Below are 26,857 nucleotides of genomic sequence, written 5' to 3'. Positions count from 1 at the left end.
ACATCATTAGATGCAGTCTCAACTGATAGTGATGTATCTGTGGCTGCTAGCCCCCCTGCTAGAAGGAGGCGTGTTGCTGCCATTGCCGCTGAAGAGTGGGTAACGCCTCATCTCCAGAGGCCAGATATCCCACCCTTCACAGCAAATGCTGGCATAAATATAGATGTGGCAGGTTTTAGCCCCCAACAGTTTCTGGAGGTGTTTCTGGGTGATGATGTATTGGGGAACATTGTCGCCCAAACTAATTTATATGCCCATCAGTACCATGCTGCAAAGCCTGAAACATATTTGGCAAAGCAGCAATGGGCCCCCATCAATGTGCCAGAATTTAAAAAATTCTGGGCATTGACTATGCTGATGGGCATCATAAAGAAGCCCTCCGTTCGCTCCTACTGGAGCAGTAGCCCCATCTGCCCTACCCCCATTTTCTCCCAGAGTATGTCGAGGCAGAGGTATGAAATGATTCTTCATTTCATGCACTTCAGCGACAACAGCCTGTGCCCCCCTAGGGAGCATCCCCAATTTGACAGGCTGTATAAAATCCGCCCCCTGATTACCCACTTTTCTGCCAGGTTTGCAGAGGCTTATACACCTGGAAGGAATATATGCGTTGATGAATCCCTGATGAAGTATAAGGGAAGGCTGGGATTCAAGCAGTATATTCCTTCCAAGCGCTCCAGGTATGGGGTAAAGGTGTATAAGCTCTGTGAGAGCGAGACTGGGTACACTCAGGCCTTCCGGGTGTATGAGGGAAAGGATAGCCACCTTGACCCTCCAGGTTGCCCAGAACATATGGGAACCACTGGCAAGATTGTCTGGGACCTGATATTACCCCTAATGAACAAAGGGTATCACTTGTACTTAGACAATTTTTATACAAGTGTCCTTTTGTTCAAGCTACTGTATTGCTTTGATACAGTAGCTTGCGGTACTATTAAAAAGAACCGCACAGGTTTCCCAGGACAACTTGTACGCACCCGGCTACAAAGGGGGGAGACCTCAGCTCTGCGCCAAGAGGAGCTGTTGGCACTTAAGTACAGAGACAAGAAGGATGTATACCTTCTTACCACCATCCACACAGAGAGGACGGTGGCGGTCTCTGTACGTGGCAGAGCTGAGATCATAAGGAAGCCAGTGTGCATCAAGTCTTATAACCGGCATATGGGTGGGGTTGATCTGGCAGATCAGCTGCTGCAGCCCTACCTAATTATGCGGAAGACAAGGGCCTGGTACAAAAAGGTTGCAATTTACCTAATGCAGATTGCAACCCACAACGCTTTTTTGTTGTTCAAAAAAGCAAACCCCGGAATGAAACAGACTTTTTTACAATTTCAGCTCCAGATCATTTCGGGGATTTTGTACCATGATGCACCTGCTCCCCGGGCGGTGATGGGAGAGAGCAGAGTTGGGGCTACTCATTTTATTTTTAAAATCCCCCCTACTGCCGCAAAAAAGAGACCACAAAAAAAATGCAGAGTCTGTACCAAGAGGGGGCAGAGAAGGGACACTGTATATCACTGTCCTGATTGCCCTGGACAGCCTGGACTCTGCATTGGGGACTGCTTCAAGCGGTACCATACAATGGTCAATTTTTAAAAAATAAATACATTTGCTGTTATTTTTTTTTTGTTATGTTTACTGTTAAATTTTTTGTTGTTATTTTTTTACTTTTAATGTGCCAGATTTTTACATTTCACTAATATATTTTTTTTTTCTAAAATGGGGCTGTTCTTTTTTTTTTTTTTTTTACAAAAACCCCTGTCAAACCTATGCATGGGGGACATATGTGTTCTCAAGGTGCCTTGCAGAAAACAACCTGTAGTATTTTTTTTGCACTAACTTACAACAGTCTCTCCTAAATCATAGTCAAAAAGCAATGTGTGTGTAAAAATGAAAATTGAAAAAAAAATACACTTTCTCCAATTTTTTTGGCTAAAACGGTTGCTTCACACCATATACAATTAGGGTTGCCAACTTTTGCCCAGAAAATTCCTGGACACTTTTTAAGTGGGCGTGGAGAGGGTGTGTCTATGGGCGTGGGTAGGGCGTGGTCTGGGGCGTGGCTTCTCGCAGCCTCAAATTCATTATGAAATCTATATATATAATATATATATATATAATATAAATAGATAGAATATATATATATATATAAAATATATATATATATATAAAATATATATATATATATATATATATATATATATATATATATATATAAAATATATATATATATATATATATATATATATATCTATATATATATATATATGTAATATATATATAATATATATATATATATATATATATAATATATATATATAATATATATATATATAATATATATATATATACATATATATATATATATATATATATTATATATATATATATATATATATATATTATATATATATATATATATATATATTATATATATATATATATATTATATATATATATATATAAGTCTGTTGCTGTCAGTGACAGAGGGTGATACATATAGTTAGTGGGGTACTAATCCCTTCCTATGACAGAGGGTCATATTGTGGAGGTACAAGTCCAAGTCCCTTCCTGTCAGTGACAAGGAGGGAATGATATAGTGGGGTACTACTAGTCCCTTGTGTCCCTGACAGGGTGCGCAGCGTGAATGACATAAAGAAAAAGTAAGATACACGCTGTTCTTGGCAGGAGTGCTTACAGTGCATTGCGGGCACCAGCCTTCAGTGACAGACAGTGGGTGATAAAGTCGGCACAAATCAGTGCAATGCATGTATGCAATATATCACTGACTGTGTATATAGTAACTATTTACAGTTACACACAGGACGCCCCCAGCTCACCAACTCCGCGCTGCCTCTCTAACCTCTGTCTGCACCGACAGCCTAAAGTCTTTCACATATTTAGCTGCAGCTTCAGCTCCTCCCGGCCCGGGCTCTCCTGCCGCAGACAGTCTGACAGGCTTGCATTGCATGGACAACAGATCAGTACTAGGCAGGCAGCAGGCTGGACTCAGTCACCGATGTCAGTTACCCACCAGGCCAGTACCGAGCCATTCATCACTTCCTGTGCTGTACTCACAGTATGGGGGGGAGGCGCCCAGTACACTTACTCACACATGTCAGACTCACAACTAACAAGGCCACCTAAGTTTAAAAAAAAAATGTTGCGTGAGTGACAGGTAGCTGGGCAGGCCGGGACATTGGAGGCTAGTTCCGGGACACGGGACATACAGTCCCAGACCGGGACTGTCCCGGTGAGACCGGGACAGGTGGCAACCCTATATACAATACCTTGGGGTGTCAACATTTCAAAAATATACACTTTCATGGCAATAAATAAAAGTGGGGTTTACAATAGGCCCCAAACTAAAGATAGGCCTATCAGAAGAAATACTCTCACTTAATAACTAAAATCACAAGTCATAAAATTGTAACATAACCTTCCCAAAATCCTGGCAAACCTATGCATGGGGGGCATAGGTGTACTCAGGGTGCCTAGCAGAAAACAACCTGAAGTATTTTTTTGCACTAACTTACAACAGTCTCTCCTAAATCATAGTCAAAAAGCAATGTGTGTGTAAAAATGAAAATTGAAAAAATGCCACCATACACTTTCTCCAATTTTTTTGGCTAAAACAGTTACTTCAAATGCATCAAAGCACACCATATACAATACCTTGGGGTGTCAACATTTCAAAAATATGCACATTCATGGAAACAAATAAATTGGGGTATGTTAAAATACCCCCAAAAAGACAATAGGCAAAGAAAATATGTTAAATGTGAAAAAAAAATCACAAACGCATGTTGGACATTTGGCATTACACCCCCCGAACAAGCCAAGAAACTTATGCATAGGTGGTATCACTGTACTCAGGAGATGTTGGTGAACACATATTGGGGTCTTCTTTGGCAGTAACACATAACAGGAGCTGAGAATTCATGTCTAAAGTTCAATGTGTGTGAAAAATAACACACAAAAAATGACTGCCCAATAGTTTGACAAAGACTGGTGGTTGAATTAGTGCATGGAAAGTGTTAAAATACCAGCATTTGAAATACCCTAGGGTGTCTACTTTTCAAAAATATATGGTTTGATGGGGGTAAATTACATTGGCCGGCTTCAGAAATGTCCTACATAGGACATGGGTGCATGGGATGTGAAAATTCCAAGTTGAAAAACTGGAATGCGCCCCCTAAAATTAAGGCCTTTTAGCCCCCAGAGAACCCGACACACCTATACATAGGTGGTATCACTGTACTCGGGAGATGTTGTTGAACACATATTGAGGTTTTTTTTGGCAGTAACACATAACAGGGACTGAGAATATATGCCTAAAGTACAATGTGTGTGAAAAATAATGCAAAAAAATGACTGCCTAAAAGTTTGACAAAGACTAGTGGTTGAATTAGTGCATGGAAAGTGTTAAAATACCAGCATTTGAAATACCCTAGGGTGTCTACTTTTCAAAAATATATGGTTTGATGGGGGTAATTTACATTGCCCGGCTTCAGAAATGTCCCAAATAGGACATGGGTGCATGATGACAGATATGAAAATTCCAAGTTGAAAAACTGGAATGCGCCCCCTAAAATTAAGGCCTTTTAGCCCCCAGAGAACCCAACACACCTATACATGGGTGGTATCACTGTGCTCAGGAGATGCTGCTGAAGACATATTGGGGTGTTATTTGGCAGTAACCCTTAACGTTCTCAGTAAATGTATTCTTGAATTGCTATTTTGTCAAAAAATCACCACTTTTTTTTTTTTTCAAATTTTGGCATAGATTGGTGGTAAAATAGTTGCATGGAAAGAGTCAAAATACCCCATGTTTAATACCTTAGGTTGTGTTCTTTTAAAAAATATATATATGTGAAGGGTTAATCAGGGATTCCTGACAGATATCAGTGTTCCAATGTAACTATCGCTAATTTTTTTTAAAAAAAATTTGAAATAGCAAAGTGCTACTTGTACTTATTGCCCTATAACTTGCAAAAAAAGCAAAGAACATGTAAACATTGAGTATTTCTAAACTCAGGACAATATTTAGAAACTATTTAGCATGGGAGTTTTTTGGTAGTTGTTGAAGTGTAGGAGATTTTGAGGGTCAAAGTTAGAAAAAGTGTGTTTTTTTCAATTTTTTCCTCATATTTTATAAAAATTTTTATAGTAAATTATAAGATATGATGAAAATAATGGTATCTTTAGAAAGTCCATTTAATGGCAAGAAAAACGGTATATAATATGTGTGGGTACAGTAAATGAATAAGAGGAAAATTACAGCTAAACACAAACACCGCAGAAATGTAAAAATAGCCTTGGTCCCAAACGGACAGAAAATGGAAAAGTGCTGCGTTCATTAAGGGGCTAAACTTGATGAGTTTATTCACGTTGATATGCTGTCTTAAGTATTAACCATGTGACTTATGTTTAATCAATAGTGAGCGGATACTGTTTTTAAATACACCTGTGTATGTAACCTGTATAAGCATCTATGCGTGTTTTATTATCTGCCACATTGATAGAGTGTTTGTTTCAATAAAGTCGTTGAAATTTTCGCCGGAGTGCTGGACTTTTTCTATTTTTATATACAGGTAGCCCTCAGTTTACGCCGGGGTTAGGTTCCTGAAGGAATGGTTGTAAATCGAAACCCAGTTTATAATGTAAGTCAACGGGAAGTGAGGGAGTTAGGTTCCAGGCCCCTCTCAAAATTGGCATAAGTAACACCTAATACATTATTTTTAAAGCTTTGAAATGAAGATTTTGAATGCTAAACAGCATTATAAACCTAATAAAATAATCACACAACACAGAATATATAATTAAACTAAGTTAAATGAACAAAAACATTTGCTAAATAGCATTATAAACCTAATAAAATAATCACACAATACACACTTTGCTTGCATTTTTCTGCAAACAGTTCTTTCTATGCATTCCAATATGGACTGATTTATAGACAGGAAGATCTTGTTCCTTTGCTAGCTGCTCGATAGCTCAGGTCTAGTTATACTGATTCATTTTAGCTTGCTTGACTTGCATATATTTGCTGCAACACAAGCCGACAGCTCCTCCTACTAGCTATTTTAATCAATGCACTGCTTCTCAATGCTTTTCAATAGCAGTCACATGACTGAAAAAAAAAAGGTTGTAATTCTGAAACGGTGCAAATTGAACCGTTGTAAATCGAGGGCCACCTGTATATCTTTAGTTACACTCTTATATCAGGGCATTATAGTGACAAAGTGGCAGGATCTTATTCATTAGAGCATGCAGTTTTATCACTATACACCCTGCAAATCTTTGTGTTTAAACCTCACAAAAAGGTTTAAACCCACATGTAAATTATGACACGGTCCAAATTGGAAACTGTCAGTGACCCAATCAGCATCGTTAGTCACACAGCTGGGTGAGTGTAAAATAGATTGTATTATGTATATTCTATATAAGGTGATTTTTGGTAAAAGTATTTTATATGTATTTGTTTTTCTTCTCATTAAAGGGACAGTCTATTGTTAAATTAGTTTCCCCTCAATCTGATTCCAGTAACTTGTTATACAAGCTGCAGAGTATAAGATGTATGTTAAACTGTTCATTTAGGTTTAAAGTTTTATCTTTTTGAAACCACAACTCATTAAAATGGGCTGAACTTTAGAGAGATCATACCTATTTATTGTATCACATTTTACACACAAATAATTCCTTATCTTATCTCTGTCTGTAAACCAAAGCCCATTATTATAGAGAACAATTTAAAATGAACATTTTAGTATACATTAGTCCTACTCACCTCTAGGAGTGTAATGTCTTCTGTTGTCCCTTGTTTACATAGCTTTTCAATATCCAATACTTAAGTATTACATTTTGAGTACAGGTAGTGTATTCAATAGACCAAATCAGCAAGTTTAATTTTGTTATAGTTTTAAAATGTGTTTGTGGATATTTTATTTTATTTCCGTCATGGGTCCTTATGGCATGGACAACCATGACAGAATAATTCCGTCATGCGCTAAAATTAACCCCAGATCACTGTGGTACTGGTGATCACAGGGCTAATGCTCTTGCTAGCTGCCTCAGCAGCTGAGGCAGACTAGCAACAGCAAGTCACAATGTCCCAGCCCACATGATCGCTGTTACAGCCAATCACAGCGGTCACAATGTTGCTGGGACTTTAGATCCGCCTCCCTCCACCTCTGTTCAGTTTGTGAAGTGAAGAGAGATGGAACTTTGTTTCTTGGAATTCTGTAAAAAAAAATCCAACATATTAATAAAAGTTAAAACATCCCCTCTACTTAGTCCTTAAAGGGAAAGTAACCCCAAAAAATATTTTTAACTCATCAAAAACTTCTTAAAATAATAAATACATTTGTAATTGGTACCTTTGTAAAGTTTTCTTAACATTTTTTATAATTTCAATTTGAAACTTAGAACTGCGCCAAACCCATTTTCTAAACATTATATGGTGCCTGTTACGATGTTCTACCTAGGTAGAAACATCATGGCGGCCCGCATGCGCATTAAAACTATTTTATAGCAACGCATGTGCAGACTCACTCTCAAGCAGTCTACTGACAGGAGCGCTTGCAGCCGAGGGGCAGTTTCACACTTTCAAATGAGAGGAAGAGACGAGGAGAACAGTGTGTATACTAGAATTTCTGCCTTGCCTGTGATGAAGTCCATCTGAGTTTTAGACGTTGAATATGGCAGTGAGTTTGAAAGCTATGTTTATTTAACTGTCAGGCTCATCTCCCTCGGTCCCTCCTCCCTCTGGCTGTGTTTGCTTTCATGTGGAAACTGAGCTCTTTTTTTTATTGGGAGAAAAAGCTGAACAAAAATTTGTTACAATACAAAAAGAAAATCCATATACATCTTCATCTTATATAAGTAATATGGGATTACATCTTAAACAAGATAAAATACACAAAAAGATTTTGCCACATTACTTAATATATACATCTTTCCCGATGTTTTGCCGCTTAAATTTACTGGAATATTTTCGTTTCTCCCAACCTTATAATATTTTCTCTTTTCTTGTATTCTTTATAAGGAACAACTATATATACAAATATACACCTCAAATAATTTATGTAGTTCCTTAGCCATTTTCCTGAGTTCTCCTGCACAATATTACTCTTATTTAACTTATTTCTTCACCAAGGAGCTAAAAATAACCCCTCCGTTATATACTAGGGCTAGCACAGAAAAAAGACCCAAGAAGAATCGCCAGCGTATTAAAAACAGTGCCCATGGGGGGGGGGGGGGCGCAAGGGGAAGGGAAGAAGAAAAAGAAAACAAAAAAAAAACTCTAGTGTTGGTAGACTTTGTTATATACGTATCCAATTTGGAGGTAATGAACCATTTACAATTAATTCTAAGAAAGGTATAGAGTCTTGAAATGTAGATAATATATGATTTTGGACTGTAACAGGTAATAAGTACATATACTTTTTCCACTTCTTAAAAAATGTTACAACCTGGTTCTCTGCCCTCTTATCTAGTCCTATGGTCTCTATCATAATCTGACTTCTCATATGATTCAAAAATTCCGTTAAGGATGGAGCATTTTTGTGCTTCCACTTTTTACACAATTCATTTCTTGCGATGAGGATCGCCGTATTTAGAAATAATCTGTCTCCGATGTTACGTGTTGGATGCAAAAAGAAGACATGTTTTGCCCCTATTTCTGTCCTGTCGCTTAGATTTCTATTTATCCAATATTGGATTTTACTCCAAAATTGCGTGACCTTTGGACAGCTCCAAAAATAATGCATTAAATTCGAGTTTGGTCTATGACATTTGGGACAGATCTGCTGGAGTTGGGACCACTTAGCAATTCTGGCGGGGGGTTAGATAAAAATTGTTAATTACCTTGTATTGAGACTCCCTTAGGTTGATTCTGTCTGTGGCTTCTAATGTTTTCTTTAAACTATCTGTTATGTCTTCGTCTTGAAGTTGTGGAAAGTACCTTACAAATTTTTGTTTGATCAGTTCGATGTGCATTTATCCCTCCTGAACCATAATATACTGGTACCAGATTGATATTGATCTATTTCCAGCTTTGTATAATTTGATGCCTGACTCTATGTTTCTGTGAGTCCAATTCTCACCAAACCTTTTTTCATAGTCATTTAAAAAATGGCGAGTCTGTAGGTATGCACAGAAATATTTAGATGATAGATCGAACTCCCCTGCCAGATCTGCGAATGATCTGATTGGCCCTATTAATGATTCTTTCAATTGTGATACGTATATCAGCCCTTTATTTTTCCAAATATTGAATATCTCATTACTATATCCTGGTAGGAAGGCTGGGTTACCGCATAACGGAAGATGGTTGGATATCTGGAATTCTATACCCATTATTTTACAATATTTCTGCCATGCAAGCACAATATTTGCAATAGTCGCTAGTCTGCTGACATTGCTTGGTAGTTGTTTGTATGGATAATGCATAATAGCCTGTAAATTAAATGGTTTAATTAATTCTGTCTCCTGGTCATGATATGTAACGTAATCTGTTCTGCTGAGCCAATCTATCCCAAATTTAACCAATGAAACTATATTGTAATATTTTATGTTAGGGCAAGCAAAGCCCCCATAGAGCTTCATCAGTGCCATTTTGTTGAAGGCAATACGTGACGTCCTTTTCCCCCAGATAAACAAAGCACAGGCCTTGTTATACCTATCGATATCATTTTTTTGCAATAGTAAAGGTAAATTCTGTAATAAAAACAAAAGTTTTGGGAATACAATAGATTTTATTACATTTACCCAGGCTGAAATAGATAAATAATATAGATTCCATTTTGCTAAGTGATAATGTAGGTTCTGAAATAGCTCTTTAAAATTAAGCTGGTGCCAATGTGCGGGATTCTTGCTGATCTTTATACCTCGATAGTTAATGCTTTGCGCTACTTTAAAATTACCTGGATAGCTGTTTTTATCTCTTATAATCCACAAAATATCTGATTTATTTATATTGATTTTGTATCCGGAGAATGAACTGAATAATCTTATTATTTCCATAAAGCGGGGTATGCTCCATCTCGAATCTTGTAAGAATATTAGTAGATCATCAGCATAAAGAGATATCGATACTTTCTGCTTCCCTATTACCACCGGTGGAAGATACTTTCTAAGATATATCACTAGTGGTTCTAGTGCAATGTCAAAAAGTAGTGGTGATAGAGGGCAACCCTGACGAGTCCCTCTTTCCAGAATGATGTAGTGTGATAGTTCACCGTTGATAAGCAATTGAGATCTAGGTTTGTTATATACTAATCCAATCAGATCGACCAGGGCACCCGAAAAACCAAACTTCCTCAGTGAATTTATTAAATGGTCCCAGATAATTGAGTCAAAAGCCTTTTCGGCGTCGGCAGTGACCAATGCTATATCTTTCCCTTGGTATTTTTTCGCGGGGTCCTGGCCGATCTGATAAAAGTAGTCCAAAGTAGTAAGTACTCTACGCATGTTTCTTACTGAGTTCCTTCCTGGAATGAAACCTGCCTGGTCAGGGTGTATGATGTCACAAATAATTTTTTTCAGTCTATCTGCAATGAGGGACATTAATATTTTATAGTCATGATTCAGGAGGGAGATCGGACGATATGATGCGACATTGGTTGGATCCTTTGCTTTTTTATGGATTAGGGTAACTACTGAGTCAGAAAAATAGCTTGAGTTCATGTCTTTCTGAAGATAATATTGATTAAATAATCTGGATAAGATAGGGGATATCTCTGTAGCCATTATTTTATAGAATTCTGCAGATAGGCCATCTGGCCCGGGAGCCTTGCCAGACTTAGCCCTTTTTATGACAGCTAATATTTCCACTTCAGTTATAGGGGCATTAATAAACTGTAGTGCTTCTTGTGAGATCTGCGGGATGTCCAACCCCATCCAGAATTGCTCTTTCTGCTTTTCATTCACCTCCTCCTTGGCATAGAGTCTGCAGTAATAGTTGTAGAATATTTTTCTAATTTCCTCTGGATTAGTACATATTTTCTCGTCTGATCTAATAGTAGGGATTTGGTTTGATTTCTTCCTGAATTTAACCAACCTGGCGGATATACCCTGAAAACCCTGGAATTTAGCTCTATTTTTAAGCTCTTCCTGTGCTCCAATCTTTCTTAGAAAGCATTCCCTTTCCACTCTTGCTTCTTTGTATTTGTCCCAAGTGTCTTTATTGGGTGCTCTGAGATATTTGGCGTAGCTATTTCTGAGTTGATTAATCAACTGTTTTTCTCTATCTTTATTTTTCTTATTTCTTTTGATCATATATGCTTTCACCTCTCCACGAATAACGGCTTTACCCGCCTCCCACAACACCTCTATTTTATTTTCATACTCCCGATTTTGCGCATAGTACTCCCTCCATTTTTGCTTTAACCAGTTTTCAAATTGTACATTGTTGATCATATAATGAGGAAAGCGAAAAGTGCTGACTGATTTTTTGGGGGGGGGCATTCAACGTAATCTTTATATCAATAATCGCATGATCAGAAATAACTATTTCCGAGATCTGAGATTCCATTTTATGTTTCATAATCTGCTCATCTACTAGGAACATGTCTATTCGGGAGAAGTTTTTATGTGCACCCGATTCACATGTAAACTCCCGAGTATCAGGGTGCTGAACTCGCCAGACATCCCGAAGTTTTAGTATACCGGTGAAGCTCTGCAGATGTTTAGCTTCCCTATAATTGGCCGCTTTCCGACGAATTTTATATCGGTCTAAAATCGGGCACAGCGTATTATTAAAGTCCCCTGCGACAATCAAGTTCTGAGCTATATATGGAGATAGGACCTTTTTCAATTTATCCCAGAATTTAGGTTCCCAGATATTTGGCGCATATAAATTCCATAGCGTCCAAGCCTGGTCATGTAATTTTAACTGCAGCAAAATGTACCTCCCTTCCGGATCTAATTCCTGTTTAATTATCGTATATGATAATTCCCTCCCAAGCATTATCGCTGCTCCTCTTTTTCGCTTTTCACATGGTGTCGCGATTATTTCAGTAATCCAATTCATTTTCAGCTTTCCTATCTCTACTTTTTTAAGATGTAATTCTTGCAAGAATATAATGTCTGGCTTGTGTTTCCTAATTTCTTTAAGCACATTTTTCCGCTTAATCGGAGATGTCATCCCACCCACATTCCAGGAAATTAATTTTATTGAGTTATTCATTTAATTTCTTATTTATTAAATTGTTATGCTTTCTAGAGGAAAAAAGAAAAAATACAAAACAGAAAAAAAAAAAAAAAAAAAAACCCCACTCCCCCTTGCCCCCCACCTCGATGTCTTCTAACAAAACCTCCATTGTATTGACCTTTTCTGTACACAGTTAAGTAATCTAACGCAGTTACTTTATACTTCAATATTGTTTTCTCTGCAGAACTCTTTTGCTTCTTCTGTTGTGTTTAGTGCAATAGTGCCATCTATACTAAACACTGTAATTTTTGCTGGATATTTCATGGTGGCTTTCAGGCCCGCCCTAATTAGACCTGTACAAAATGGTGCCATCGCCCGTGTTACAGTTGCCTCCAGGCTGGCTGGAAGTTGGACCGTAGAAAAGGATGCTCCTAGCGCTCACCAAAGGAGCAGCAGCACCGTGGACACTATAACTGCTGCGTAGCCACCATAAGTAATGCAGACTCTATGAACCACCGCTGCTGGGCTGGTATCTCGCCGTCTGCTCTGCGCCCTGGACCTATGACCAGGCTCCAGTAGGTGAACCTCTTCCTTCTGTAGGAATCCCTGTAGCTAAGGGAGTATGAAGAGCATAGCAATCCCTGTAGTTATTATAAGCTGTATCCTACAAACATGAGTCAAAGCTTCAAGTTAGAGGGTCAACATAGGTCTCATGTGCTGGAGCACACAGCCTCCTTTTTATTGAGGTTACATGCAAACAGGACACTCTCAGGGGGAGGCATAAAATCCCCCATCACACATTTGATATTAGATAGAGAGACACTCCCTTTGACAGGCCACAACATTTACTTCAGCAGATAACATTACACACAATAAAACAATGCAGTCCACCTTATCAATACTAGTCTGATTAGACAATGGGAAAGTTGATCACTAAACCTAATTAGAGCTAATCCCAGCAGACTTGTATTTAGAATAGGTTTCTTGAAGCTGAACAAAATTTAACTCTTAATGGCACACACTGAAACTGAACCAAATGGGAGAAAGCCAGGGACAAGTCATTTCACAGGTCTGGGGACATAGTCTTAAAGGGGGCATTGTTCACCAGAGTCACAATATGTCCCCAGACGTTTCCCAAAGGGCCACACACACCCAACAAAAGTCAATATACTCTCAGGGGCACAATCTTCCAGGGGCCATAGTCATGAGGAAGGAGGCTGGCAAATAGGCTTCTCCAAAATCCAGGGAAGCAGGGCAACCTTCCATTTAAAGGGCCAGTCACAAATAGCAGTTTGTAACAGCCCGCCTCTTTATTGACTTTTCTATTGAAAAGTCTTGAAATAAAAGAATCTGTTTGGTGTTTATTGTAAGTGTCTGAGTTTTTCTATAATTTTGCATAATTTTTACTTTATCTTGAAAGTTTAAGTATTTTATCAGAACCATTCTTGGTCTTATACTACCGTCTTTAGACTGTCTCACTATACCGACTCTGTATGCCCTCTCTACCTGAAAGCTTCCATCAACTGCCTGTAATCCCAGTAGTTTTGGTAGTGTGCCTGCACTAAATTGTAAAAGATCCTCAAATTCTTTTGACTCTGGGAGGCCAATTACACGAACATTGCTACGCCTAGATCTGTCCTCCAGGTCCTCAATTTTAGCTTTTAATATTTTAATCTCTTCTGTATGTGCATCTAGAACTCCCTCCTGTTTAAAATGTCTGTCTTCCACATCCGAAATTCTAGTTTCTACTTCCATGAGTCTATTAGAAAACTGCTTTATCTCATTTGACAGCACTGAAATTTCTGATTTTATCATTTCAAACTGTGGCAATATCAATTCTGCAAGCTGATTTGTGGTTAACTGTTTTTCCAAGTTTAATTCGGGGCTTCTAATAGATACCTCTTGTAAATTTTCTTGTGAGGATTTTTGTTTTCTGTCCCTCTTTAAAGGCATAGCTGGAGATTTATTTTTAGGGTTTGAAATATATTTCTCCATTTATTCTGGTGATCAGGATCAAGTTCTATCTTCCTCTTATCTTTAAATTATACAAAGCTGATGTACCAATTTTAAAGGCGACCCCTCAAATTTACAGAAGCTTCAAGCGTAAAGAGTATAGATATAATTTACTTAGATACCTCAATATGGTATAGAGGACGTATTCAGACACTTTACCAGGATACACTAATATGATAGGGTTTAACTGGTAGTTTTTAGTCTCAGCTCACCTGTGATTTACTGTCATCTAGTTTGAGTCTTAGTGATTAGTATGTATTAATCAGAGGGAGGCCTTTATACTGCAATTTCAGTTGGTGGTCGGCAGATATATGTTACATTTTAGGGCACTGCAGGCCTTCAACCATGAATATACTTCCAGGGAACGCCAAATATCTTATTCACTTAGAGGTCCAGAGATAAATTTTACATAAAAAAGAAAGGGTCCCAATCTATACAGACTTAACAATTCAACTACCATCTGCAGAGTTAACACAAATTTAAACCATGTCTCCCTGTATACTGTGCCGAAAGCTATCTGTTCAAAAAATGTTCAGAACATTTTTTTATTATTATTTTTTTTTTTTTTTATAGCTTAGGGCACCATACACGGGCTTAGAATGTAATACAGCCTTCTTTTAAATTGAACACGATATGGGAAAAGTTTAGATTTTTCTTTCCTTTCCCCTTTCCTCACCTTTTCCCTTTTTTTTTTTCTTTTTCCTTATTTTTTTTTTAGACTATATTGCGTACAATTCATAACTTTTACATAGAACATAAAAGTTTATCACAGCATATACTTTGATTTGACACAATTTATAGTAATTAAACCTCTTCCTATAGCTTCTGGAGAGTTAACACAGGGAGATTACACCTGTCAGATAGGTTATACTTTACAGCTCGGTATCTACTATCTATTATCACAGGGTTACATCATCCACCACCAATTATCCCTAAAATTTCCCAGTATAAGATTTCAGTTAGCTGTCTAAGTTCAGTCTTCAAAACAAATAAAGTCTTGCACCCATAGGAGGGTACCAGGTATATTATGGACTTGTCTTAGCAAAATATTAATATGTCCTTGGAACTCCAACTGTCATGCTCTAACGCTTTTAGACTGTGCTTTTCTTGATTTCTTGATTTCTTTTCTCTATTTTACTCCTTTATTTCTTTAAATGTTGACAGTGTGGTCTTTTCAGTGAAACAGGTGAGACAAAAAGCTAGATAAAGAAGTCCCGCATTATCTTTGCTTTCATCGTCAAAACTCTGCTTTACCGTGGGTTATATGTAATTGCTTTGTCCCAGGGATTAGTTAAGCTTGCATCATTCAAAATAATCAGTCTAACTCCAGGACAAGTCTGATTTAAACAGCCCCCAATAATCTAGGGTGAACAGAGAAGATTATAACCCGCACACAAGAATATCCCCTCTACATTGAGCTTAAGTCTGGCTCCACCGATACTTCAATTGCTCAACAAACTTAGGGGTTATAAACCTCTTTCTTCTGCAGCTATTTGTTAACCAAGCCTTTTTAGTCAAGGAAGCGCTGTACTCACCCCCCTTCCTCTTCGCGGCGAGTTCGCTACAGAGCTCTGGTATCCTCCTCCTTCACCGGGGCTTTCAGCGCTCCCACAGCTATCCGTCCTGATGCGGTGCCTCCGGACTCAGGCTATGTCCGACGCTGGAGCGTGACGTCAGAGCAAGTCGCCGGCTTGTCGAAAGGGGGGAAGCTGACTCCGTCCAGCCGTATTGGATCTTTCCAGCCACTTTCCTTCAGCCTGGCCCGTTTGACGCTCTCTGTCTCCTACCCTCTCCACCTGGGGGACAGCTGCAGCTGCACGAAAACCTCCACTGCCGCCCTCCGCTCACGGACCTGGGCCACCACGGGCACCTCTTCTCCTGAGCTGGCTCTTTCACCTTCAGGTAACTTTGGGGTTCTCTGCTCAGTTCTGTAGCGGACCGCAGCGGTCCGAGAGTTTAGCTTGTCAATTTGTCAGGTTTTGGCTGCAGTCTCGGTATTGCTGGCATTGGAGGTATGTGGACACACACATAGGCTGGTCCCAATCAGCCCCTTCTTGATTTAGGCTCTGAGAGTGTCCTTACGCCACCTTTTTTCTTCCTCTGGCTGGGCAGAGCAGGTATCTTGGCTCCCCAGCAAAAAGGCTATGTGGCTTGGGAGGTATGGGTTGTTAACGGTCTCCACACAGGTGAGTTAAAGCGTGCATCACCTCCACCATCACCTCCAACACGCTCCTCCCACAGGACTCTCCATAACTAAAAAAAAAAACTTCCACAAAGTGTTTTGTCACCTGATGAGATGAAGTTCCTCCTGTGTATGATTACAGTGCTCTGTCTTCCTGCCAGTGTATCGGAAACAGAGCTCTCACCGTCACTAATCAAGCAAACACAGCCAGAGGGAGATTCCCTGACAGTTAAATAAACATAGCTCTCAAACTCACTGCCGTATTCAACGTTTAAAACACAGATGGACTTCATCACAGGCAGGGAAGAATTCTAGTATACACCTGCACTCCTTAGTGCAGCAGGGATGAAGTGTAGGACAGAAGCCGCTTGTAAAGTCTTAAAGAGTATCTGTTTATAGTGCTCCCTGTCTGTCTCCACTCAGTTGCCTGTGTGAACTTAAAGGGACAGTAAACCTAAAAACATAATTTATGTAAGAACTTACCTGATAAATTCATTTCTTTCATATTAGCAAGAGTCCATGAGCTAGTGACGTATGGGATATACATTCCTACCAGGAGGGGCAAAGTTTCCCAAACCTCAAAATGCCTATAAATACACCCCTCACCACACCCACAAATCAGTTTAACGAATAGCCAAGAAGTGGGGTGATAAGAAAAAAGTGCGAAGCATAAATATAAGGAATTGGAATAATTGTGCTTTATACAAAAAAATCATAACCACCACAAAAAAAAGGGTGGGCCTCATGGACTCTTGCTAATATGAAAGAAATGAATTTATCAGGTAAGTTCTTACATAAATTATGTTTTCTTTCATGTAATTAGCAAGAGTCCATGAGCTAGTGACGTATGGGATAATGACTACCCAAGATGTGGATCTTCCACGCAAGAGTCACTAGAGAGGGAGGGATAAAATAAAGACAGCCAATTCCGCTGAAAAAAATCCACACCCAAAAATAAAGTTTAAATCTTAGAAAGAAAAAAACTGAAAATATAAGCAGAAGATTCAAACTGAAACAGCTGCCTAAAGTACTTTTCTACCAAAGACAGCTTCAGAAGAAGAAAACACATCAAAATGGTAGAATTTAGTAAAAGTATGCAAAGAAGACCAAGTTGCTGCTTTGCAAATCTGATCAACCGAAGCTTCATTCCTAAACGCCCAGGAAGTAGAAACTGACCTAGTAGAATGAGCTGTAATCCTTTGAGGTGGAGTTTTACCCGACTCGACATAAGCATGATGAATTAAAGATTTCAACCAAGATGCCAAAGAAATGGCAGAGGCCTTCTGACCTTTCCTAGAACCGGAAAAGATAACAAATAGACTAGAAGTCTTTCGGAAATTCTTAGTAGCTTCAACATAATATTTCAAAGCTCTAACTACATCCAAAGAATGCAATGATTTCTCCTTAGAATTCTTAGGATTAGGACATAATGAAGGAACCACAATTTCTCTACTAATGTTGTTGGAATTCACAACCTTAGGTAAAAATTTAAAAGAAGTTCGCAACACCGCCTTATCCTGGTGAAAAATCAGAAAAGGAGACTCACAAGAAAGAGCAGATAATTCAGAAACTCTTCTGGCAGAAGAGATAGCCAAAAGGAACAAAACTTTCCAAGAAAGTAATTTAATGTCCAATGAATGCATAGGTTCAAACGGAGGAGCTTGAAGAGCCCTCAGAACCAAATTCAAACTCCAAGGAGGAGAAATTGACTTAATGACAGGTTTTATACGAACCAAAGCTTGTACAAAACAATGAATATCAGGAAGATTAGCAATCTTTCTGTGAAAAAGAACAGAAAGAGAAGAGATTTGTCCTTTCAAGGGACTTGCAGACAAACCTTTATCTAAACCATCCTGAAGAAACTGTAAAATTCTCGGAATTCTAAAAGAATGCCAGGAAAAATGATGAGAAAGACACCAAGAAATGTAAGTCTTCCAGACTCTATAATATATCTCCCTAGATACAGATTTACGAGCCTGTAACATAGTATTAATCACAGAGTCAGAGAAACCTCTTTGACTAAGAATCAAGCGTTCAATCTCCATACCTTTAAATTTAAGGATTTGAGATCCTGATGGAAAAAAGGACCTTGCGACAGAAGGTCTGGCCTTAACGGAAGAGTCCACGGTTGGCAAGAGGCCATCCGGACAAGATCCGCATACCAAAACCTGTGAGGCCATGCTGGAGCTACCAGCAGAACAAACGAGCATTCCTTCAGAATCTTGGAGATTACTCTTGGAAGAAGAACTAGAGGCGGAAAGATATAGGCAGGATGATACTTCCAAGGAAGTGACAATGCATCCACTGCTACCGCTTGAGGATCCCTGGATCTGGACAGATACCTGGGAAGTTTCTTGTTTAGATGAGAGGCCATCAATCTATTTCTGGAAGTCCCCACATTTGAACAATCTGAAGAAATACCTCTGGGTGAAGAGACCATTCGCCCGGATGTAACGATTGGCGACTGAGATAATCCGCTTCCCAATTGTCTATACCTGGGATATGAACCACAGAAACTAGACAGGAGCTGGATTCTGCCCATACCAGAATTCGAGATACTTCTTTCATAGCCAGAGGACTGTGAGTCCCTCCTTGATGATTGATGTATGCCACAGTTGTGACATTGTCTGTCTGAAAACAAATGAACGATTCTCTCTTTAGAAGAGGCCAAGACTGAAGAGCTCTGAAAATTGCACGGAGTTCCAAAATATTGATTGGTAATCTCACCTCCTGAGATTCCCAAACCCCTTGTGCTGTCAGAGACCCCCACACAGCTCCCCAACCTGTAAGACTTGCATCTGTTGAAATTACAGTCCAGGTCGGAAGAACAAAAGAAGCCCCCTGAACTAAACGATGGTGATCTGTCCACCACGTCAGAGAGTGTCGTACAATCGGTTTTAAAGATATTAATTGAGATATCTTTGTGTAATCCCTGCACCACTGGTTCAGCATACAGAGCTGAAGAGGCCGCATGTGAAAACGAGCAAAGGGGATTGCGTCCGATGCAGCAGTCATAAGACCTAGAATTTCCATGCATAAGGCTACCGAAGGGAATGATTGTGACTGAAGGTTTCGACAAGCTGATATCAATTTTAGACGTCTCTTGTCTGTCAAAGATAGAGTCATGGACACTGAATCTATCTGGAAACCTAAAAAAGGTTACCTGTGTCTGAGGAATCAATTAACTTTTTGGTAAATTGATCCTCCAACCATGATGTTGAAGAAACAACACAAGTCGATTCGTATGAGATTCTGCTAAATGTGAAGACTGAGCAAGTACCAAGATATCGTCCAAATAATTAAATACCACAATACCCTGTTCTCTGATTACAGACAGAAGGGCACCGAGAACCTTTGTAAAAATTCTTGGAGCTGTAGCTAGGCCAAACGGCAGAGCCACAAACTGGTAATGCTTGTCTAGGAAAGAGAATCTCAGAAACTGATAGTGATCTGGATGAATCAGAATATGCAGATATGCATCCTGTAAATCTATTGTAGACATATAATGCCCTTGCTGAACAAAAGGCAGGATAGTCCTTACAGTTACCATTTTGAATGTTGGTATCCTTACATAACGATTCAATATTTTTAGATCCAGAACTGGTCTGAAGGAATTCTCCTTCTTTGGTACAATGAAGAGATTTGAATAAAACCCCAGCCCCTGTTCCAGAACTGGAACTGGCATAATTACTCCAGCCAACTCTAGATCTGAAACACATTTAAGAAATGCTTGAGTCTTCGCTGGGTTTACTGGGACACGGGAAAGAAAAAATCTCTTTGCAGGAGGCCTTATCTTGAAGCCAATTCTGTACCCTTCTGAAACAATGTTCTGAATCCAAAGATTGTGAACGGAATTGATCCAAATTTCTTTGAAAAAACGTAATCTGCCCCCTACCAGCTGAGCTGGAATGAGGGCCGCACCTTCATGTGGACTTAGGAGCTGGCTTTGATTTTCTAAAAGGCTTGGATTTATTCCAGACTGGAGATGGTTTCCAAACTGATACCGCTCCTGAGGATGAAGGATCAGGTTTTTGTTCCTTGTTGTGACGAAAGGAACGAAAACGATTATTAGACCTAAATTTACCTTTAGATTTTTTATCCTGTGGTAAAAAAGTTCCTTTCCCTCCAGTAACAGTTGAGATAATAGAATCCAACTGAGAACCAAACAATTTATTACCCTGGAAAGAAAGGGAAAGCAGAGTAGAATTAGAAGACATATCAGCATTCGAAGTTTTAAGCCATAAAGCTCTTCTAGCTAAAATAGCTAGAGACATATACCCGACATCAACTCTAATGATATCAAAGATGGCATCACAAATAAAATTATTAGCATGTTGAAGAAGAATAATAATGCTATGAGAATTATGATCTGTTACTTGTTGCGCTAAAACTTCTAACCAAAAAGTTGAAGCTGCAGCAACATCCGCTAAAGATATAGCAGGTCTAAGAAGATTACCTGAACACAAGTAAGCTTTTCTTAGAAAGGATTCAATTTTCCTATCTAAAGGATCCTTAAAGGAAGTACCATCTGCCTGTAGGAATAGTAGTACGCTTAGCAAGAGTAGAGACAGCCCCATCAACCTTAGGGATTTTGTCCCAAAACTCTAATCTGTCAGATGGCACAGGATATAATTGCTTAAAACGTTTAGAAGGAGTAAATGAATTACCCAAATTATTCCATTCCCTGGAAATTACTTCAGAAATAGCACCAGGGACAGGAAAAACTTCTGGAATAACTACAGGAGATTTAAAAACCTTATCTAAACGTTTAGATTTAGTATCAAGAGGACCAGAATCCTCAATTTCTAATGCAATTAGGACTTCTTTAAGTAAAGAACGAATAAATTCCATTTTAAATAAATATGAAGATTTATCAGCATCAACTTCTGAGACAGAATCCTCTGAACCAGAAGAACCATTATCAGAATCAGAATGATGATGTTCATTTAAAAATTCATCTGAAAAATGAGAAGTTTTAAAAGACTTTTTACGTTTACTAGAAGGAGGAATAACAGACATAGCCTTCTAATGGATTTAGAAACAAAATCTCTTATGTTATCAGGAACACTCTGAGTATTAGATGTTGACGGAACAGCAACAGGTAATGTAACAGTACTAAAGGAAATATTATCTGCATTAACAAGTTTGTCATGGCAAACAGTACAAACAACAGCTGGAGGAACAGATACCATAAGTTTACAGCAGATACACTTAGCTTTGGTAGCTCCAGCACCAGGCAGCGATTTTCCAGAAGTATCTTCTGACTCAGTTTCAACGTGGGACATCTTGCAATATGTAATAGAAAAAACAACATATAAAGCAAAATTGATCAAATTCCTTAAATGACAGTTTCAGGAATGGGAAAAAATGCCAGTGAAGAAGCTTCTAGCAACCAGAAGCAATAAATAATGAGACTTAAATAATGTGGAGACAATAGTGACGCCCATATTTTTTTAGCGCCAAAAATGACGCCCACATTATTTGGCGCCTAAATGCTTTTGGCGCCAAAAATGACGCCACATCCGGAACGCCGACACTTTTGGCGCAAAAGAACGTCAAAAATGACGCAACTTCCGGCGACACGTATGACGCCGGAAACAGAAAAAAAATTTTGCGCCAAAAAAGTCCGCGCTAAGAATGACACAATAAAATGAAGCATTTTCAGCCCCCGCGAGCCTAACAGCCCACAGGGAAAAAGTCAAATTTTAAGGTAAGAAAAAAATTGATTTATTCATATGCATTATCCCAAATATGAAACTGACTGTCTGAAATAAGGAATGCTGAACATCCTGAGTCAAGGCAAATAAATGTTTGAATACATATATTTAGAACTTTATAAAAAAGTGCCCAACCATAGCTTAGAGTGTCACAGAAAATAAGACTTACTTACCCCAGAACACTCATCTACATGTTGTAGAAAGCCAAACCAGTACTGAAACGAAAATCAGCAGAGGTAATGGTATATAAATAAGAGTATATCGTCGATCTGAAAAGGGAGGTAAGAGATGAATCTCTACGACCGATAACAGAGAACCTATGAAATAGACCCCGTAGAAGGAGATCATTGAATTCAAATAGGCAATACTCTCCTCACATCCCTCTGACATTCACTGCACGCTGAGAGGAAAACCGGGCTCCAACCTGCTGCGGAGCGCATATCAACGTAGAATCTAGCACAAACTTACTTCACCACCTCCATAGGAGGCAAAGTTTGTAAAAACTGATTTGTGGGTGTGGAGAGGGGTGTATTTATAGGCATTTTGAGGTTTGGGAAACTTTGCCCCTCCTGGTAGGAATGTATATCCCATACGTCACTAGCTCATGGACTCTTGCTAATTACATGAAAGAAATATAATGTTATATAATTCTGCACTATAACAGTACAGTGGAGAAACAATACGATAAGACACAACATTTTACAGACAAATACAGGGGGAATTGAGGGCCCTGTTCCGTGGTAACTTACAATCTAGATAGTATTATTATAATAGAATATTTTAATTAGGTTCACATGGGAATCAATTTCTAACCCTTTAAATTTATTTTGAAAAGGTGAAAGGTGCCTCCTTCTCCACCTCTCCTCCCCCCTCACACTTCCTTCCCTCCTTGTGCTATTTATAAACATAACAGTGCCTGAAGCCCTTCTTGTCAGACACTGCAGGGATCACTATGATTTAGTAATAGCTGGTGCCGTGTGCATCACGTGACAGACACAGTGTTGTGAAACCTACTTTAAAAAATGGCAGCTTGCACAGCAATGCTCCAATGCTGCAGATCAATGTTTAAATTATAAAGCTTTTATCAAAAACAGAATGCAGTAAGATGAAAAGACTGCATACAGCATTGCTAATTAGTTTATTTTGCACAATTAGAAAAAGTTAGTTTAGAATATGTCAATCAGGTGTTGAGGTTCCCTTTAAACTTTCTATGGAGAATTTTTATGATACCAACCGTTTTTTCCAAACTTAACCACCGCAATGGAAACACAGCCAAAGTATGATGTGTTGGAACCATATAGAAAAAGCACTTAAATCTCTGCTTAAAGGGCCAGTCTAGTCCAGAATTTTTATATTATAAAAATATAAATAATCCCGTTATTACCATTCCCCAGTTTTGCATAACCAACACGATTATATTATAAGACTTTTTACCTCGTGATTACCTTGTATCTAAGCTTCTGCAGACTGCCCTCTTATTTCAGTTCTTTTGACAGACTTGTATTTTAGCCAATCAGTGCTAACTCATAAACAACTCCACAGGAGTGAGCACATTATCTATATAGCACACATGAACTAGCAGTGTCTTGCTGTAAAAAGCTATAAAAATGCACTAATAGATAGAAGATAAGAGGCAAGAAATAAGCATATGTGCCTATCTAGGTTTAGCTTTCAACAAAGAATACCAAGATAACAAGGCAGATTTGATGATAAAATTTGAAAGCTTTTTAAAATTGCATGTCCTATCTGAATCATAAAAGTTTCATTTTTACTTTACTGTCCTTTAAACTCTGATAATTGTGGGTTTTCCCATCATTAGAATTATAAGTGCTCACTACAGGCTTCATAAACCTGACCCTGCTACATATCTGCCCCTAGTAAGCCTGAGCAGGGGTGATAAGATCATGTAAAACAATAAAAGTGTTGCTAACAAAACAGCAGTGACAACCTTTTGTCTACTCAGTAACAAGGTCAGATTGGCTCCTACACATAAGGCAAACTATGTGGGGGGGGGGTTGGCCATTGGAAAACTAAGTGTTAATCTGTTTGGAAAGTGTATTCACTAGGCCTGTGTGTAAGATTAATGCAACACCACACACAAGTCTCATGAAAATAAATTATTCTATATCCTTTTAAGTCAGAGCTGCCCTCTGCGCTACTTACCGTGTGCCCCTCTGTGCTAAATACCGTGCACCCCTAAATAAAGCAGGACTGATAATGTGCATTTTGGGGATTTCTGGTAGGTCAGGAAAAAAAGAGCCATAGAACTTGCCCTGTGCAGCTGGACATTTGTTGTAAATATTATTATTTGCGTGTTTGACAAAATGTATACGCAGCCCCTGTGAGTTAGGGCCCATCACTGCCCTGTGCTACTCCGGGCAAATCTGACCATAATGCAGCTAATCATTCCCATACATTCATATCTACACATATATTTATTTATAATATAACACTTTAGCTGTTGTCTGATTACAAATGAATAAACTACACCTGTGTGATGACACGTGAGCTGCACATTATACACATTACATGATACTCAGTGTCTAATACTGATTTATATAACGTTTTATCTTATTCCCCTGCCCTGTGTGTAGCTGCTGTAAATGACTAACTCATAAACATAACTTGTGCTACAGTTGTGCTTCTGTGTGTATTAACCCTTCACTGGCACAGAGAGCAGCACAGTGTATATTAACCCTTCACTAGCACAGAGAGCAGCACAGTATGTATTAACCCTTCACTAGCACAGAGAGCAGCACAGTGCGTATTAACCCTTCACTAGCACAGAGAGCAGCACCGTGTGTATTAACCCTTCACTAGCACAGAGAGCAGCACCGTGTGTATTAACCCTTCACTAGCACAGAGAGCAGCACCGTGTGTATTAACCCTTCACTAGCACAGATAGAAGCACAGTGTATATTAACCCTTCACTAGCACAGAGAGCTGCACAGTGTGTATTAACCCTTCACTAGCACAGAGAGCTGCACACTGTGTATTAACTCTTCACTAGCACAGAGAGCAGCACAGTGTGTATTAACCCTTAACTAGCACAGATAGCAGCACAGTGTGTATTAACCCTTCACTAGCACAGAGAGCAGCACAGTGTGTATTAACCCTTCACAAGCACAGAGAGCAGCACAGTGTGTATTAACCCTTCACTAGCACAGAGAGCAGTACAGTGGGTATTAACCCTTCACTAGCACAGAGAGCAGCACAGTGTGTATTAACCCATTCACTAGCACAGAGAGCAGCACAGTGTGTATTAACCCTTCACTAGCACAGAGAGCTGCACAGTCTGTATTAACCCTTCACTAACACAGAGAGCAGCACAGTGTGTATTAACCCTTCACTAGCACAGAGAGCAGCACAGTCTGTATTAACCCTTCACTAACACAGAGAGCAGCACAGTGTGTATTAACCCTTCACTAGCACAGAGAGCAGCACAGTGTGTATTAACCCTTCACTAGCACAGAGAGCAGCACAGTCTGTATTAACCCTTCACTAGCACAGAGAGCAGTACAGTGTGTATTAACCCTTCACTAGCACAGAGAGCAGCACAGTGTGTATTAACCCTTCACTAACACAAAGAGTTGAACAGTATTTTAGTATCTCATTGCCTGGCACAAGCAGATGAATAACATGCACTAAAAGAACAACATTTATAACAATTATAAACTTTTTAAGAAGACCAGAAAGTGACTAAAACGTTTTATCACACAATACACACAGCCTGACTCACTCACCCAGCAGCAGCTGCACAGGAAGTAAATGGGAGGGGAACAACAGTGAGTTCAATACTGAACTACATCTCCCACAATACACTGAGAAGTCACATGTTAATCAGCAGCCAATCAGACAAAAGAAAATATGCAACCATTTCAGTGACAAATTGGATGCTTTTTAACATTGTTTAAACGCTGCAAATTCATAAAATTAATAACTGATCACATTGTCACTGTAATATCCTCTACTAGTGCATTAAAGCTACACAGCTACATAATATATATTAGCCCTTTCACTGGCAATGGGAGAGTTGCACTTTGTATTAACCCTTCACTAGCATAGAAAGCTTCTCAGTGCTCATATTTAACCCCTTCACTAACAGAGTGAAGTGCACAGGGTGTTAACTCCTTAAAAGGAAAAGAAAGTCAAAAATAAACTTACATGAGTCAGTAGAGTATGTAATATTAAAACAAATTCCCCATTTACTTTTATCATTAAATTTACCTCACCCGGGTTAGCCCTTCCATATACAAAATTGTACCAAATTATCATTCCATTTGTTAGATCTTTGTTAGATCAGGTTAGATCAACTGTTTTTTTTTTTTTTTTTTCGTTAGATCTACTCTAAAATCTGAAATATTAACAATCTTTTTAAGGGGGGGCTAACCCGTAGCCAGCCCCCCCCCCCCTCAACAAAAATGTTGACAAAATGTTATTGATTATGATAGCTCCACATTAGATCAGGTTTGATCCGCCAAAAGTTTTGTTGGATCTAGTCTAATTACTGAGATATTGCATTTTTAATGAGGGGGGCTAGCCCGTCCCCCCCCCCCAACTGAAATCTGGATCAAATTTGATTGATTTTGATAGATATACGTTAGATCAGGTTAGATCAGTTTTTTTCGTTAGATCTATCACGCAAGCAGCGGTGTTAACAATCCTATTTTGTGTGCGGGGGAGGGGTGATCCCCGGGTTAGCCCCCCCCCCCTCAACTGAAATCTGGACCAAATTTGATTGATTTTGATAGATATACGTTAGATCAGGTTAGATCAACTGTTTTTTTTCGT

At 38.9% G+C, this 26,857-nt stretch overlaps 1 protein-coding gene across 1 annotated transcript in view; it reads right to left on the bottom strand.

The window, feature by feature from the left end:
• Positions 1 to 25,835, bottom strand: part of LOC128659995 (gastrula zinc finger protein XlCGF26.1-like) — a 103,327-nt gene extending 77,492 nt beyond the window's left edge. The window contains exon 1 of the mRNA XM_053713588.1: positions 25,810 to 25,835. The gene's annotated coding sequence lies outside the window, so the exon portion shown is untranslated. The remainder of the gene's footprint in view (positions 1 to 25,809) is intronic.
• Positions 25,836 to 26,857: the final 1,022 nt, after the last annotated feature.

The sequence above is a fragment of the Bombina bombina genome, chromosome 5 (genome assembly GCF_027579735.1).
Source record: "Bombina bombina isolate aBomBom1 chromosome 5, aBomBom1.pri, whole genome shotgun sequence".
NCBI lineage: Eukaryota > Metazoa > Chordata > Amphibia > Anura > Bombinatoridae > Bombina > Bombina bombina.
This window is presented reverse-complemented; position numbering and strand designations above follow the sequence as displayed.